Raw genomic sequence first — 16,038 nt, forward strand, 5'->3', positions numbered from 1 at the left:
TATAAATGAGCATAACTATTACTATTTTGTGATTTATAAAATACAAGAAACCATCATCTTTATTAATTAAATAGAACCTCTGTCATCTATCCTTACTTAAAAGACTATAGTTCTGCACCTGGCTATGTCTTGGCTTTAGATTGAATGCCATCTGAAAACCATCCCCTCAAATCTGTTCCTCCCAAAGTAAAAAGCCTGGGTTGGCTAGGAGACTATGTAGTTTTTCAACCCCATCAGAAATCCAAGAATGAATGATATGAACTGAAAATATATAGGAAACCTAACATAGCTTCCAAAACTTAGCCAATTTATAGAGACCCTGATCACTTGGAAAATCCTCTAACTTCAACACATTGGAGCATCGGTATTCAGCCTACTGGCCAGGGTCAAGTGACAGACTTAGAGAAATAAGAATATTAAGGACTAGCCTACTCTGCCTCGGCAGAGTCAAGCTGTCCTAACCTGTAATTGTGTCCTTTCTTTGGAATGAGGCAGTTCTTGCCTAGTGGCTGTCTCACCACAGCTGGAGTAACTCAAAGATGCTCAGTTTCTTCTTTGAATCCAAGACAGGGAAAGCTGTCAGGAGCAGACTGGTCTCAACAACAAGTGAATAAATAACATTAAACATCACATTTTGAGCATATCCTTCAGCTGGTAACCAGGAAAACCTGTAGCTTGCCCTCTGTCCCACAGGAACAATAAAACAACCACAATACACAAAATCACACACATTTTAGCCTGTTTAGGACTTTCTAATTTGTTATGTCAGGATATTAACCCAAAATTCCTGAGGAGCCCACATTAGACAGAATATGAGTATCCTGTAAGACTCATTAGAGCAATATATCTTTATCTTTAAAGCAATTAATTCAAACTTCCACTAATATCTGCCTATAGGAAGCAGATAATTTTTAATTGTTGAGCTCTCTATGAACAGCCCAGATCAATAACTCAAAAGAGGACTTCTTAAGTTTGATATTTGGAGTTTTGTTAGGTGGTCTTTGGCTCTTAGTGGGAGCACCATCAGCTCAGATGGGAAAATTCCATAAAACTATATGTGTCATTTATATATTGGATTACATGTATCATAGATTTCTTTTAGGAAAATAGATAATTGTGTGATATTTGTGGGTTTTTCAGACATCCTCATTGTAATTTTATCCAGTTCCCTTCTTCTCCTATACTTATCTCCCTCCCTCTCCTTAGGAGCCCCCTTCCCATCTTCCTTATCAGAGGACTTTCAAGGATGTCAGCTTTCCCAGACATTCCTGATGGGCTCAAAGAGGAGAGAAGCAAATATTATTTTAATGTATTGGCAAACATGTCACTTTTTGGAAGTACAATATAACTGAGTAAACAAACATTTTTCTAAATGACCAGTGCATAGTGGTATAAAAGCATGTATGGGTAAAACCTCATTTAAACCAATCACATATTGTAAACTATTTTTTAAATTATCCCATAATTACATCATTTCATTTCTTCCTCCCTTTCCTCCCTCCAAACACACACATATACATACATATTATACATGTATATATACATATGTATGTATGTATGTATATACGTTCATATTCACTGTTTTTGTAAAGTTAGATTTTGGTTCTGGAGTCAGTATTTGCTTCAGCTGAGTCTCTGTCCTGGAAGAAAGCAGGTAAAAATAATAAAACAAAGACCCACTAGCATCAACAAAAACAAAAATATGTAAAATGTCACAATGAAAGTTCCTCCTTATTTATATCTCCAGTAAGTCTCTGAAAAATATCGGTGCGATTTGATTATTAACACAATGAGATGAAACACTGTGTAAAGAGAACATACATCTATTTTTAGAATAATTATTTTCCATAGAGTTTTAACATTGTCCTACCCATTTGAAAGTTCTTTTCACAATCAGTCCAATTTAAGAAAACAACAATATATTAACTGGAATTAGAGTTAGACACCATGTAGGCAATTTAATATGTAGGGAAATGTCTATGTGACAGGCATGGAGTGTGTGGGAACACTGAAAGCAATGACTCTAAGATCCAGTGAACGCTTCCCAGTATATATGAAAACATTTAGCTACAAATGGCATTTCTCCATCTTAAAATGATATCCCCATACCTCTGCCTGTTCAGTTATTTCTCCAAACTCATTTTTGCCCACATGCCTACCTCCAGAAAACCTTCAAGTCACTCACCTGAATTTGTCCAGTGTTTTCTACATTTGACTCCACTGAATTTTCTGTGCATGACATGGTAAATGATTCATGTAGTACATACATGCTGAACCAATGTTACACATCAAGTCTATGAGAAAGACCAAGGGCTGGAGAGAAAACCCACACCTCTATTCTTAAAGAACTTAAAAATATCTAATAGGAGAAAAGGCAGTCACTGTAGCAGTAGTGTGCCAAAGTACTATAATTTACAGGTCCACCTCAAACCTTAGACAATGCCTTCTCAACCTCATTTTAAGCATTGTAATGTATAGAAAATATGCTTTATTTTAAATAAAGACAGGGAAGTTCAAGTCAGAAAGACGGCTCAAAAGACACCATTAACTAGAAAAAGTAGACAGTGAGCTTCAAACATTGTATGTGCAAAATCACACCATGTTAAGCCAGGCTACATGTGAACACATCTGTACCAAAGTGGGACCAGAAGCTTCCATCCTGATTTCTGGGACAATTCCTAGTAGGGTTTAACCTAGAGTCTGTAGAGACTGTGGAGTTGAGATCAGGCAGTTCAAAGTGATGACATGTGGAGAGCTGACATAGCAGAAAAATATCATAAACCTGGGATTTATTTAGGAAAGACTTTCAGGGTCAACTCAGTCCTTGCAAACACCATACAGTAACTTTGAGTAATGCATTGTTTAGAAAGTGTCTCCTGACAGGGACAGAAGACCCCAGAAGACAATGGAGCCTGTGGCTACACATTGTGCCTTTTGAAGTATTGTGCTTGCCAGGCACACAAAAAGTATTAAGTGGACGAGTATGCCTCCTGCTCCTTTGCTGAAAATTCCTCTTCATGGGACCCAGCTCTAGACCACAGGATCCCAGCAAGCTTTCCCATTCATCTTCACAATTTGGCTGCATATGAAACACTATGAGGGTAAAATTTGGATGACTACAACATGTCAGTTCCAAAGAAAGTTTCATGTGACCCACACAATGACTCCTGATCATGGAGCCAGATCCAATTAGACATTCCAGGAATTTTGCCCCAAATCTGTGCATGTTAAAATGAAGTACAGCAAGGGTGATTTTATGATCCCATAGCTGGGAAATGCACCACAATATTTCTCAGTATAGTCTCAGGACTACAGGCTGAGAGAAGTCTAAAGTCCTGCGCACTTTATCAAGAAACATGAGAAGAAATGCCAACACAGGATGGTGAATATCATAGAATCATAGAATATTGTAAATGCTTATATTTAATGAATTGGCATTATTAATACAATATATAAATATGTATTTTGTAAGTTACTTTTTGAAATATTCCATAATTTCATAAAATATCCCATAAAACACAGTATGTAAAATATTATGGTGTAATAAGATGCCTATATGTGTATGTTTGTGAGTACATGTGTGTGTGTGTGAGAGAGAGAGAGAGAGAGACAGACAGACAGACAGACAGAGACAGAGACAGAGACAGAGACAGAGACAGAGACAGATACAGAGACAGAGAGAAGGGGGAGGGAGAATTATATAGTGCACTCCAGATGCTAAGCACTGATCAAGGTCATCTGTGCTAAGTTGCAAACCTTTGGTGGCAAGTCAACGCTGGTTTCCTAGGCAGCCCGGCTTTCTCCAGCAATTTTCTTAGCCTTTAAAATACAGGAAATTAATTATTATTGGTCTTGTGTAATAGTTGTTTTATTATCTTGGACATGTGACCCAATTCTGGTAAAAGAGGACCTTAGGAAATTAAGAAGGGAAAATTGAAAACTATTACTTCCTCCTAGAAGGTGAGGAATTGGGATCCTGACAAATGAGGATACAATGTGTGGAATTGTAACAGCCGTTTTGAAACAGTGGAAGTGACTGTACGAAGAATAAAACCAAGTGTTGTTGATGGTATAGGAAGAAGATGAGATGGCTTGGATCTGTTTTGATGGCTTGGTAGACTACAAGACTTTACACCATTTTATTCATTTACCAATTACTTTTGTAAAACATTGAAAATTGGAATGTTTTATCATTCATTGCCTGTATTTGGAAGCATCTACCTGCCGTCACCTTCATTCCAGTCCTGTTTGTGACAATATGTGAAACTGCTCTTGTCAGAACAGCATTCTATTCATTGCAGGCTTTTGAAAATCTAAAACGCCAATGGACTGGTCTCCCTGTTTATAAGAGTTCTCTTCCTATGGAATTCTAGTTAGGGGAGATCAGCATCTGGATGACAAGGCAGTGTCCCGTGAAACAATGTTTCAGGCAAGCCTCATGAGAGATGCTGGCTTTCCTATGCTCTGTGAACCAAAGTCAACCATCATACCTTTGCCTCTTTTCAGCAGCATCATGAATACAGTGATGAAGTCGACCTCATGGCCATGAGAAGCTCCCACTGTATCCTCATGGTGGTGTTACAAGTCACTGAAAGCAAGGTAACTTCTCCTTCATGGTTGGATATACAATGAAGACAGATGAGAAGCCACTTCAGAGGAATGCAGAATTCTGTGATTACATTTGCACAATCTCAGAACAGTTATATAAAGAACACTCATGTTCACATTATAGGTAGGTTATGTTACATATGAACCAGAAAAAAGCAAAGCTCACTCATGGTTAAGGCTTTCCACTCACTTTGTGTGGTGTGTGGCGTACTTAAACAGCATGCCTATTTATATTCAATCACATATGGGTTCTATATATGAATTAGGTATCTATAATGCAGATATTTTAAATATTTGTTTACCACCAACTGTTTAACTGGGATTTCCATGAATAGAATAAAAGATGTATGTGCTAAATATACAATGTAGTCGTACATGAGAATCTGGTACAATTTACTATTATTTCTTTTTATGGTCCAGATAGGAAAAAAACCCACTAACTTTCTTAAATAATTTTTTTTTGGAATTTTTATCTCAGACAGTATATGTCACACATTATTTTCAGGAAGATGGAGAGGAAATTATCTAGAAAAAGAAGTAATCCCAAAATAAGACAAATTGTCATGATGGAAAAGTAATTGTCCCTTCTTGGTAAGAAATATTTATATATTTAAGTCCAGCAAAATAAATGTAAATACTTTAAACAAACAACATGCCAGGGATAACAATAAACTATTTCTGAGTTGTGGAAGAGAAGAACCTGCCAGGAACAGGCATGTATATTTTTAACCATACTGCTTCAAGAGGCAGGATGTTGGTTTTTGCATCTTTAATTTTTTTGTTAATTATGGATGGAGCATTGTTGTGAATCTTGTCCTCAAAACCAAGCTCAGAAAATAAGAGCAGATGCTCATCCCCAGGTTTGGCTCATATGGGAATTGAATGGAACATATTGGTTTATAATTAATGTAATTTGTTGGATTATCTTTTGTGAAGGAGCGAAGGTAAACAACCTTGCAGCATTGTGCTAATATCTTTGGAGCTTGGAGCTCCTGTAGATATAGGGGAGGAAATAAAGGATGGCTGAGGAAAGGGGGACAAACAGCTCCTGCTGGCAGATTATGGGGAATTTGGAGATGTCTGTCACATTTAAATATACTTTAATTAATTCAAAGGGAAAAATCAGGTGTGAGACCCTAAGGAAATTTATAAGATGTGAAAAGTAGGAGTCATTAGTTATCCCATGGAGAATTTTTAGATGAATTCTCTTCTCCACATGGCTCACTTTTATTGTGAAGTAAACTAGAAAATGGAAAAAAAAATTCTATCTCAAAACAGAAAATTAGGCACAATGAAAACTCATTGATTTGGCTACTTATCATTTTGTTGTTAGTAAGAAACTCACAATGCTATGTTCTCAAGAAAAGGCTTGGCACTCTGCTGCATGTGCAGTGGTAAAGATGTTATCATCATTTTTGCATAAACACTTTCATGAAAAAGAGAACATTATTCTACATTCTACTTTCTATTTTCTACATTCTATTATCTACATTTAGCCTAGCCATAACACATGTCCTTGGGAGTGACCTTTATAACAAAAAAAATCCTTTTTTATATTATCATAGACAACTATGTCTATGGTTTGGGGGCAATTTTTAAACATTAATTTTGATATTGTATTTATTAACTCTTTGTTAGTTGCCTGGCTTTTAAATAAATTGAATTTGAAATTTGATGTTAATTTTCAGAACATAAAAAAGTTTTAATTCACCATTTTTCATGTATTTGCTTAAAAAATAAACTGCTCCTCTCAACACCCTTTCTAAGAGCTCTTTTAAGTTTTTAATAATGGGCACATGTATGTATTTTTATGTGGATCCGTGAATGAGAGTGCAGGTCCTCAGAGAGCTCAGAGACAGTGGATCCCTGGAGATGATGCTATAGGGTATTGGGAGGCTCCTTTGCATGGCTGCTGGGAACTAAACTTAGATCTTCTGCAAGAAGGATATCCACTCTATTTTTTTTTTTTTTTTGGTAGTAAGTGAAGATGACTGGCGTTTCTATCACATGATGTGTGCAGTGGTTGGTGCTTTTACAGTAATCAGAACTCTAGAAAAATAGACAGTAGTATAGGCTATGTGGATAGGAAGCTTTAGATATAATGGAGATTATATTATGTATATGCATATGCACTCTTAACCAAAGAGCCATCTCTCCAGTCACATCCTTTCCAAAGCATTTTAACTAGTTTAAGGCTTTATCGTTTCCTACTCCGGTACTAATTTCAGAGGGTAGGCACACATGTGATTCAGCACTAAAAAAATTATTTAAAAACAAACGTTGTGTATGTGTGTTGAAAAGCAGTTGCATAAATAATAATAATCCTATCATATTATCTGAAACGAATTTTTGAACTTTCAAAAGTATGCCCTCTGTAAGTATTTTTAAAAACATCAAAGAAAAGATGGAAGCACGCCTTTCACAAAGCTTCAGGGGGAACTAGAGTAACCGTGACTAAAACTGCAAGAGGACCAAGGTGGCTGCATTCACCTATCACTGTTTTGGATGACAAAAATTCTAGGGTTTTCCCCCAAATAGTCAATGAAGAAGACAGTCACAGAAGTTAGGAGGTGGTGCTGTAAGGTATGGGTCTATCATAAAAAGAAAGCAGGTCAAAAGGGCTGGAACAGAATGGGGCTAAGGCCATGCAAGGGCTTTCCTTGAGATACAGAAAAGCTTAGTATTTAAGCCATCAGAGGGAAAGATTGACAGGGGTGGATCAAATGTATCCGGAGCACTTAGGAGGCTCTTGTGAGGTTAGTGAATTGTGAAGAGATGTCTGCAGAAGCAGAGAGAGGGTGAGGAGAAGAAATAAATCAGGGAGCGATAGGCTTGATCTCTTTATGTGAAGACCAAGGTGAGCTCACCAGATGAGAAGAGGAACGAACGGGGAAGGAAGCCTTGAAGGTTGCAGGAGAAACAAAGTCTGCTGCAGCTGGGAAGGCAAGGATGAAAATCTTCCTTCCACACTTCCTCTACACAAACCTAACTGCATCTACAGTATCTTCCTTCCTGATCAAATAACAGAGTCATTATGTGGCTCTTACACATCCCCAAAGGACACCAGGACAATCTGGAGGCTTGAAATGACAAAGTCATCAGAGAAGAGGGAGAAAAAGAAGAAGAAGAAAGAAAAGAAAGGAAAACTGTAGATGGTTTGACCAATATAGAAATCCTGGACCTTTTCCAAAACTACAGCATGTCATTGGCAAAAATTGGAAGTATGAGCCAGATCTCTATTCAATTCTATTTCTGCCACACTCCACTGCTTCTCATAGAACATAGGTATTTATGCATATGTTAAAGCAAAAAGCTATTTTTAAAAAACTCTATTACATGTTTACAAAGCCGTGGGAAGCATCTCTAGTACCCTTTTACAGAAGCCTGACCAGCCTCTTTATTTTATTGCATACAATAAGTCATGCATTTCTTAGGATCAGAATTTTGCCAGATGGTTACTTGCAGTTGTAAATAATGAAGTCCTGCTAACCTCTCATCCCTTCTGATGTAAACTCGTTTTCTAAAATACCAAATGCTCTTTAGTCTGGGTTTTTGGTTGAGTACTAAGTCACAGAGGATAGAAAATGAACAGTGTACAGCTTCCAGACAAATATATGCAGTAGGTCAGTCATGTTCAGTTTGGAGAATCATCTTCTGATTATGTTCCTTTCACGTGACAGGGAACTCCTTCTCAATTCTCAGACTCATAAGTCCTTCCACATATTACCACTGCACTCTACCGGTCTATCCATTGTAAGAAAGATGCTTTGAGCAAATCACACATTGTTATTGTCTTGATTTAGGATACTAAATCATATAGATTATTTACATTGAATACTAAAGATGACTATTTTCTCCTTTGCACCAAGCAGTAATAAAATAACATTGTGCACAACATCAAAGCAGAAATTACAATCACAGTGAAATAAGTAAAAGACCAAAGTACCAAAGGCAGAAGCGAAGAACTGAGAGTCTGAAGAGGTGATTTAGAATCAGTATGTATGAAGAGACATGTATCTCTACTAGCGAAAAGAAAAAACAAGTGAAACCCATCATTAAATGGCAAATCTTAAATATCGATAACTTGCTAATCACTACTAATGATGAAGAACACCACACTTCCTGGCATTGCAGTTACTAATGTTAATTTACTAAAACTTATAGCTGGGGGGACATTTGAGAACATATCTAACAAGTGTATATATTCTTTGATCCACCAATTTCTCATTTAAATTTTGAAAGAGTAAATTGTTCATAAACATGTGGAAAGAATAGACCCAAAATGCTTGTCATAGGATGGTGTATCAGAAGGTGAACAGTAGTACAGCAGTCTAAATGTCTATCAAATAGAAGTTGTTAAGTGACTTCAGCACATTTACACCCTGGACTTACCCATGTTCCTTTACAGGGATGATGCACATTTGTGACCATCACACACACTATGGAAGTTCTTTTGAACATTTTAAAGTGTGTCAAATTATAAATGCATTAAATAGATGTATATATATTATGGGTGTGAGAGCAATGTTTACTGAAAAGTGTGCTCTGGTGAGTACCAAGCTGCGCTCTGTTCTGAAGAAGGGTCTTAAGCAAGTTCTAGAAAATGTTAATTGTGCTTCCTAGGAAAAAGGGTGAGCTGAAGGTCTTTTGATTAAAATCTTCTGTATAATTTCGGGATTGATAAAGCTCTTAATGACTAAAGGTCTCACATGAAACCTTAATTAGAGCTTGAGAGAAAGTACCATCTTACTAGTTCACCTTTTTTCATAAGACAAATCCAGAGGATAGAGTGCTTCAACTAAGACCAATAAGCCAGCCTCCTTGCTTGCAAACTCTATGTCTTGCCTGACAGAGAGTAAAAGTACATACGTACATACATACATACATACATACATACAGCAAATCCACAAGGGAAAAGACTAATGCAGACATCTGTGAGTGATGGAAGAGGGTTTGCATTTGGTTTGTACTTCTTACGGTTTAGCCTATCAACCCTCTATTCAAGAACGCGTAAGCCAAACTTAACTCAAGTAAGCTGTGTTTGGAAGAGAAAAACCACAAAAGTCAGTGATGATCGCCCAAAGATTTACATCTGCTGTTTTCAGGAAATCTTTTGAGACCCTATGAAACATGTAATTCACAGAATCTTGAGTGAAGCCACAGTAATAGCAGTAGATTTTGTGACCTGACTGCTAGGCTTAATGTCATAAACTGGACTACATTTTTCACTTCAGAGATGTGTATCTCTAATGAGTCATAAATGCAACGGCTATAGTAATGCCATGCCATAGTCACAGGAGAATTGTTCAAACAGAATATGAAGCTTGGAGCAAATTCACGACTTTTTGAAATGTGATATCCGAATTTCAAATCCTTATAAATTAAGAAGTTCTAGAAAAAAAGGTGACCGGATGCTCAGCTTCCTTTCTGGAATTTCAAGAGTGTGTGTGTGTGTGTGTGTGTGTGTGTAACCATTGCTCTGAAGATCAGAGATTTCTTGTCAGAAAATGTGTGTCTCTTCTTAAGCTGTCATCGGCCTCCGTCATTACCCATAATGCTTACATTTCAGCACTTTGCAATTTATGTCTTGTTTTATACAGCTACATAAACTTCAGAAGTCATTCAGAAAGTAATGCAACTGTGTTTTCCCCACTAGAGTGTAAAACACTCTAAGGAAAGTTTTGAGGAGCCACCCATGAATGGCAAAAGGTTTTGAAGACCATGAATTTGCTCACATTTGTGTTCTGGCATCATCAGACTGAAAGGTAGATGGCAAACGAAGTGGAGGAAAGAAGGCTGGACCCCATGTGTCCATCCACGATCACTGCTTTGGTTCATGTTTACTGTCACTTTGACAGGACATAGTGTAACCTGGGGAAAGGGACACTTGACTGAAGAATTGCCCCAATCAGATTAGCCTGAGGCCATGGGAGAGATTGTCTTGATACAGGAGATGCAGAGAGAGCCCAGCCCACTGTGGGTGGTCTCATCCAGAGGATGGTGGGCCAAGTTTATACAAGAAAGCTAGTTGAACATGAGCCAAGGAGTGAGCCAGGAGGCAGCACTCCTTCTTGGTTTCTGCTTCAGTTCCTGCCCTGATAGTTCAGTTCCTTTAATGATAGACTGTAAAATGGAAGTGTAAGCCAAATAAAAACTTCCCTCCCAAGTTGCTTTTTGTCAGAATGTTTTATCATAGCAACAGGAAGCAAAGTAGAACATCAACAAGCACCCATTCTCTAGAATGCCTTTAGCTACCCTGATGCCATAAGCATCAGAAAAACAGGACTATTTCTCAGAAAACTACAGCACATTTTCTTTCCATTTTCCCTTTTTCTTATATCCTAATTATATCCTAATTATGGTTTCTCTTCCCTGTACTCCTCACAGGTTCTCCCAAATTCCCTGAACTCCCGAATCCCACACCCTTTCTGTATCTTATTTAAAAACAAACATGCTTCCAAAGGATATGCACAAAATAAAAAATAATAGAATAAACCAAAAAACTAACACTTCAATATTGGAGAACACATATAGAAGGGTTAGTGCCTAAGAAAGTACAAGAAACAGAAACCCACTCATTTGCACACTTCGGAATCCCATAGAAACATTAAGCTGGAAGCCGTAGTATATTTGCATGCACAGGAATTGAATGTGTCTATACCAATTTCTTTGCATATAGGATCTGTACTGATTTGAATTAAAATGCTCTCCATAGGGTCACAAGGAGTGATACTTTTAGAAGATGTGGCCTTGTTCGAGTAGGGATGCTGGAAGTGTGTCACTAGGAGTGGGCAAATACCAGTTCAAATACCAAGACACTCCTCTCTTATCTCTTCCCCCTCTTCCTCCCCTTCCCTTGGGATGCTGTGTATAGATCTAGATGTAAACCTCTCAGCTACTCTACAGCAACATGCTTGCAGTCATGAAGACAATGGATTAAACCTGTGAACTGTATGTTAGACCCATATAAATGCTTTCCTTTATATGAGCTGCCATGGTCATGGTGGCTCTTCACATCAATTGAACTTTGATTAAGACAGGATCTCCTTTCAGCTCAAGGATCTCACCTATGTACTGGCCCTGTGCATGATGTCTCAGTCTCTGTGAGTTCATATGAGCTTTGACCAGGTTGATTTAGAGGTCCCTGTTTTCTTGGTGTCCTCTATCCCACCTGACATTTACACTCTTTGTTCATCCTCTTCTGTGCAGTTCCCTGAGCTCGGAGGAGGGATTAGATGGAGACATCCATTTAGGGCTGAGTGCTCCAAGGCCTCTCACTCTCTGTAACATGTCTAGCTTTGAGATGCTATTTTTTCCTATCTGCTACAAGAGGAAGCTACTCAAATGATGGATGAGAAAGACACTAATCTATGAGTATAGCAGAATTTCATTCAGTCATTTTATTTTATTTTTTAGAACGATAATTTTAGTTTTGCCTTAGGTCCTTGGGCTATATAGTTCTCAGTCACCCAAGCATTGTTGAGTATTGGTTTTATCTCTTAGAATGGCCCTTAAGTCAAATCAGATGTTGGTTGGTTACTCCCACAAGCATTGTGCCAGCATTGGACTAGCATATCATACAGACAGGACACCATTATAGATCACTATAGATCAAAGCTTTGTGCCTGGCTTGGTGTTTACAATTCTTTTTTGGTAGCATACAAAGTAACTTCTTGCACCGAAGATACTAGCATATAGACATAAAAGCTCTTTGTAGGCACCAGTTCAAGCTCTCTTATTTTCAGTGAATTGTGTAAGTATTGTATTCAGCTATAGGGCCTTGCCATCAACTTGTGAAAAACAACATATAGTCTTGGCAACACCATGCATAGTTCAGGAATTCTCATGGGACCCCTTTGGCCAACAATTCACTTAGGTATAACCCAATCTCAGTGCTGGAAGCTTCATTTTTCATGTAGTGACAGGCGGTGTTCAGTTAGGGCTCTGTCTCCCCCATTATTTGACAAGTTCATTTAGATCACTTTCATATATGTGTATATTTTAGAGATCTTCTACTGCATTGTGTTTTCGTACAACCCCTTAAATGATCCTCAATTTTATCTGCTCCTTCCTTTGTTCCCCTCTCCTGTTGCCCCTCCACTTCACTCTTCTATTCCAGTTTCTCCAACATTCTTCCATAGGTAACTATTCAGTCTCGGTGTTAGAGGGAAAGCAGACCACTCTAGTCCCTTTATATATACCTACCCTCTATGGTTCAGTGGATTTTAGCTTGCTTATCAATGACTTCACCATTAACATTCACATATTAGTGAATATATATATATATATATATATATATATATATATATATATATATTTGTTTTTCTGGATCTTAGTTGTCTCACTTTGGATGATTTTTTTCTAGTTCTATTCATTTTCCTGCAAATTGTATGATTTTTTTTTTAGTGACTAAGTAATACTCGATTGTGTAAATGTACCATATTTTCTTTACTCATTCTTCTGTTAGGGGACATCTAAGTTGTACACAATTTCTGGCTATTATAAATAAAGGTTCAATGAGTATGGCTGATCAGGTTCCTTTCTGGTAAGATTAAGAAGCCTTTGAATCAATTCTCAAATTCCTCAGGAACTGCCACACTGATTTCCACAGTGGCTGCGCAAGTTTGCACTCCTCCAAACAGGAGGTGAGTGTTCCCCTTACTCCACATCCTCACTAGCATTAGCTATCACTTTTGTTACTGATTTTTAGCCATTCAGGTTGGTATAAGATGAAATCTCAAAGATGTTTTGATTTGCATTTCCCTGCTGGCTAAGGGTGTTAAACATTTAAATGTTTCTCAGACATTTGAATTTCCTCTTTTGAGAATTCTGTTTGGATCTTTCTTTATTTTCAAATTAGGTTATTTATTTCCTTTATATCTATATTTTTGTTTTCTTTATATATTTTGGATATTAGTGCTCTATCAGATATGGAGTTGGTAAAAATATTTTCCAATACTGCAGGCTGCCACTTTATCTGTGTGACAGTGTCCTTTGTTTTACAGAAGCTTCTCATTTCCCTGAGGTCCCATTTATTAATCGTTGATCTTAGTGCCTGTGGTATTGATGTTCTTTTCAGAATATACTCACTTTATGCTATCAAGACATCTGCAAATAAAGACAATTGACTACTTTCTTTCCCATTTGTATTTCGTTGGATCATCTTCATTTGTTTTATTTTTCTAGCTAAGACTTCAAGTATACAATGAATAGATATGGAGGGAGTGGATGAAATTGTCTTGTTCCTGATTTTGGTGGAATTGCTTTGAGTTTTTCTCCATTTAATTTAATGTTGACCATGGGCTTGCAATAAACTGCCTTTAGTTCCGTTATTTTCCTTGTTTCCCTGCTCTCTCCAAGACTTTTATCATGAAGGACTGTTGGATTCTATCAAAGATCTCTTCTCCATCTACTGAAATCATCATGTGGTTTTAGTCTTTCGGTTTGTTTATATAGTGGATTATATTTATCAATTTACATATGTTGAAATGTCTCTGCATTTCTAGGATGAGCCCTACCTGTATGTTGGATGACATTTTATGTGTTCTTAGATCAAATGATTTTCCAGTATCTTATTTAAATTTTGTCTGTTTGGTTTTTGTTTTGTTTTACTTTTGTGGTTTTGTTTTGTTTTGCATCTTTGTTTCTTTTGTTTGTTTGGTTGGTTGGCTTTTTTGATTTTTTTGTTGTTGTTGTTCTTGTTTTGTTTTGGTTTTTCGAGACAGGGTTTCTCTGTGCAGCTCTGGCTGTCCTGGAACTCACTCTGTAGACCAGGCTGGCCTCGAACTCAGAAATCCACCTGCCTCTGCCTCCCAAGTGCTGGGATTAAAGGCATGCAGAAACCACCACACCCTGCTGCATCTTTGTTTCTAAGGGAAATTGATTTGTAATTCACTTTCTTTGTTCAGTCTTTATGTGGCTGGGTATCAGGATAAATGTGGCTGTTAGAACAGGCTGGCAATGCTCCTTCTACTTATAGTTTGTGGAATAATTTGAGGAGTATTGCCATTAACTCTTCTTTGAATGTCCTGTAGAATTCTGTGCTAAAATCATTTTGCCTTGAGGATTTTGGGAATTTTTTTTGACTGAGAAACTTTTTATTACTGCTTCTCTTTTTACCAGGAGTTATAGGTCTGTTTAACTTGTTTGTTAGTTTTTTATCTTGATTTTAACTTTGGTAAGTGATCTATAGCAAGAAAATTTCCATTTATTTTAAATTTTCAAATTTGGTAGAGTACAGGATTTAAAAAAAAATGTCCTTATGAATATCTGGATTTACTTGGTATCTATTATTATGCTCTCTCTCTCTCTCTCTCTCTCTCTCTCTCTCTCTCTCTCTCTCTCTCTCTCTCTTTTTTTTTTCTCTCTCTCTCTCTCTCTCTCTCTCTCTCTCTCTCTCTCTCTCTCTCTCTCTCTCTCTCTGCCTTTTAGTTAATTTGAATAAGATTTGTCAATATTATTGATTTTCTTTTAAAAACCAACTCTGTGTTTCACTGATTCTTTTTATTATTTTTTTTTGTTTCAGTTTTATTGCTTTAAGTCCTGAGTTTGATTATTTCCTGCCATCTCCTCCTTTTTTGGTGTGATTTCTTCTTCTATTTTTGAGCTTTCAGGTGTACTATGAAGTTACTAGATCTCTCCATCTATTTATTCACCTATTTGTTCGTTGTTTAATGTATCCACTTAGCACTGTGAAGCTGCCTTAGCACCACCTTCACGGTACCCATACGTTTACACATGTTAGGTATTCATTTTCATTCATTTACAGTAAGTCTTCCTTTTCTTTCTCAATTTCTGTCTTGATCCATTTTTTGCTCAGTAGTGAGTCCTTTAGTTTCCATGAGTTTGTACGTGCTCTTTTGTTTCTGTTATTTTTGAGATCCAGCTTTAATCCATGGTGTCAGAATTCAAAATGTTACTTCGGTTTCCTTCTATCTATTGAGACTTGTGTCCATGTATGTGGTCAGTTATGGAGAAAGTTCCAAGAACTGCTAAGAAGGTATAGTCTCTTGTATTTGGTTGAGATGTTCTGTATATAAATGTTAGGGCCATTGAGCTTATAACATCAGTTAGCTCCAACATTTCTCTCTTTAGTTTCTGTCTGGATAAGCTATTCATTTTTGAGAGTGGGATATTGATGTCTCCCATTGTCAGTGTGGCAGTGTCAATATGTGATTTAAATGGTAGTAATATTTCTTTTACAAACTTGAGTGCCCTTGTATTTAGTGTACATATATATTGAGAACTGCAATGTCCTTCCTATGGACATTTCTTTGATGACTATGCCGTATCCTTCCCGATCAGTTCTGATTAGTTTTGTAGTCTGTTTAGTGAGGTATTAAATTGCTACATCAGCTTAGATCTATTTGCTTGGAATACTGTTTCCTATCCTTTTATCCTAAAGTGATGACTATTCTTTTTTTTTTTTAT

The sequence above is a fragment of the Mus caroli genome, chromosome 1 (genome assembly GCF_900094665.2).
Source record: "Mus caroli chromosome 1, CAROLI_EIJ_v1.1, whole genome shotgun sequence".
Taxonomy (NCBI): Eukaryota; Metazoa; Chordata; class Mammalia; order Rodentia; family Muridae; genus Mus; species Mus caroli.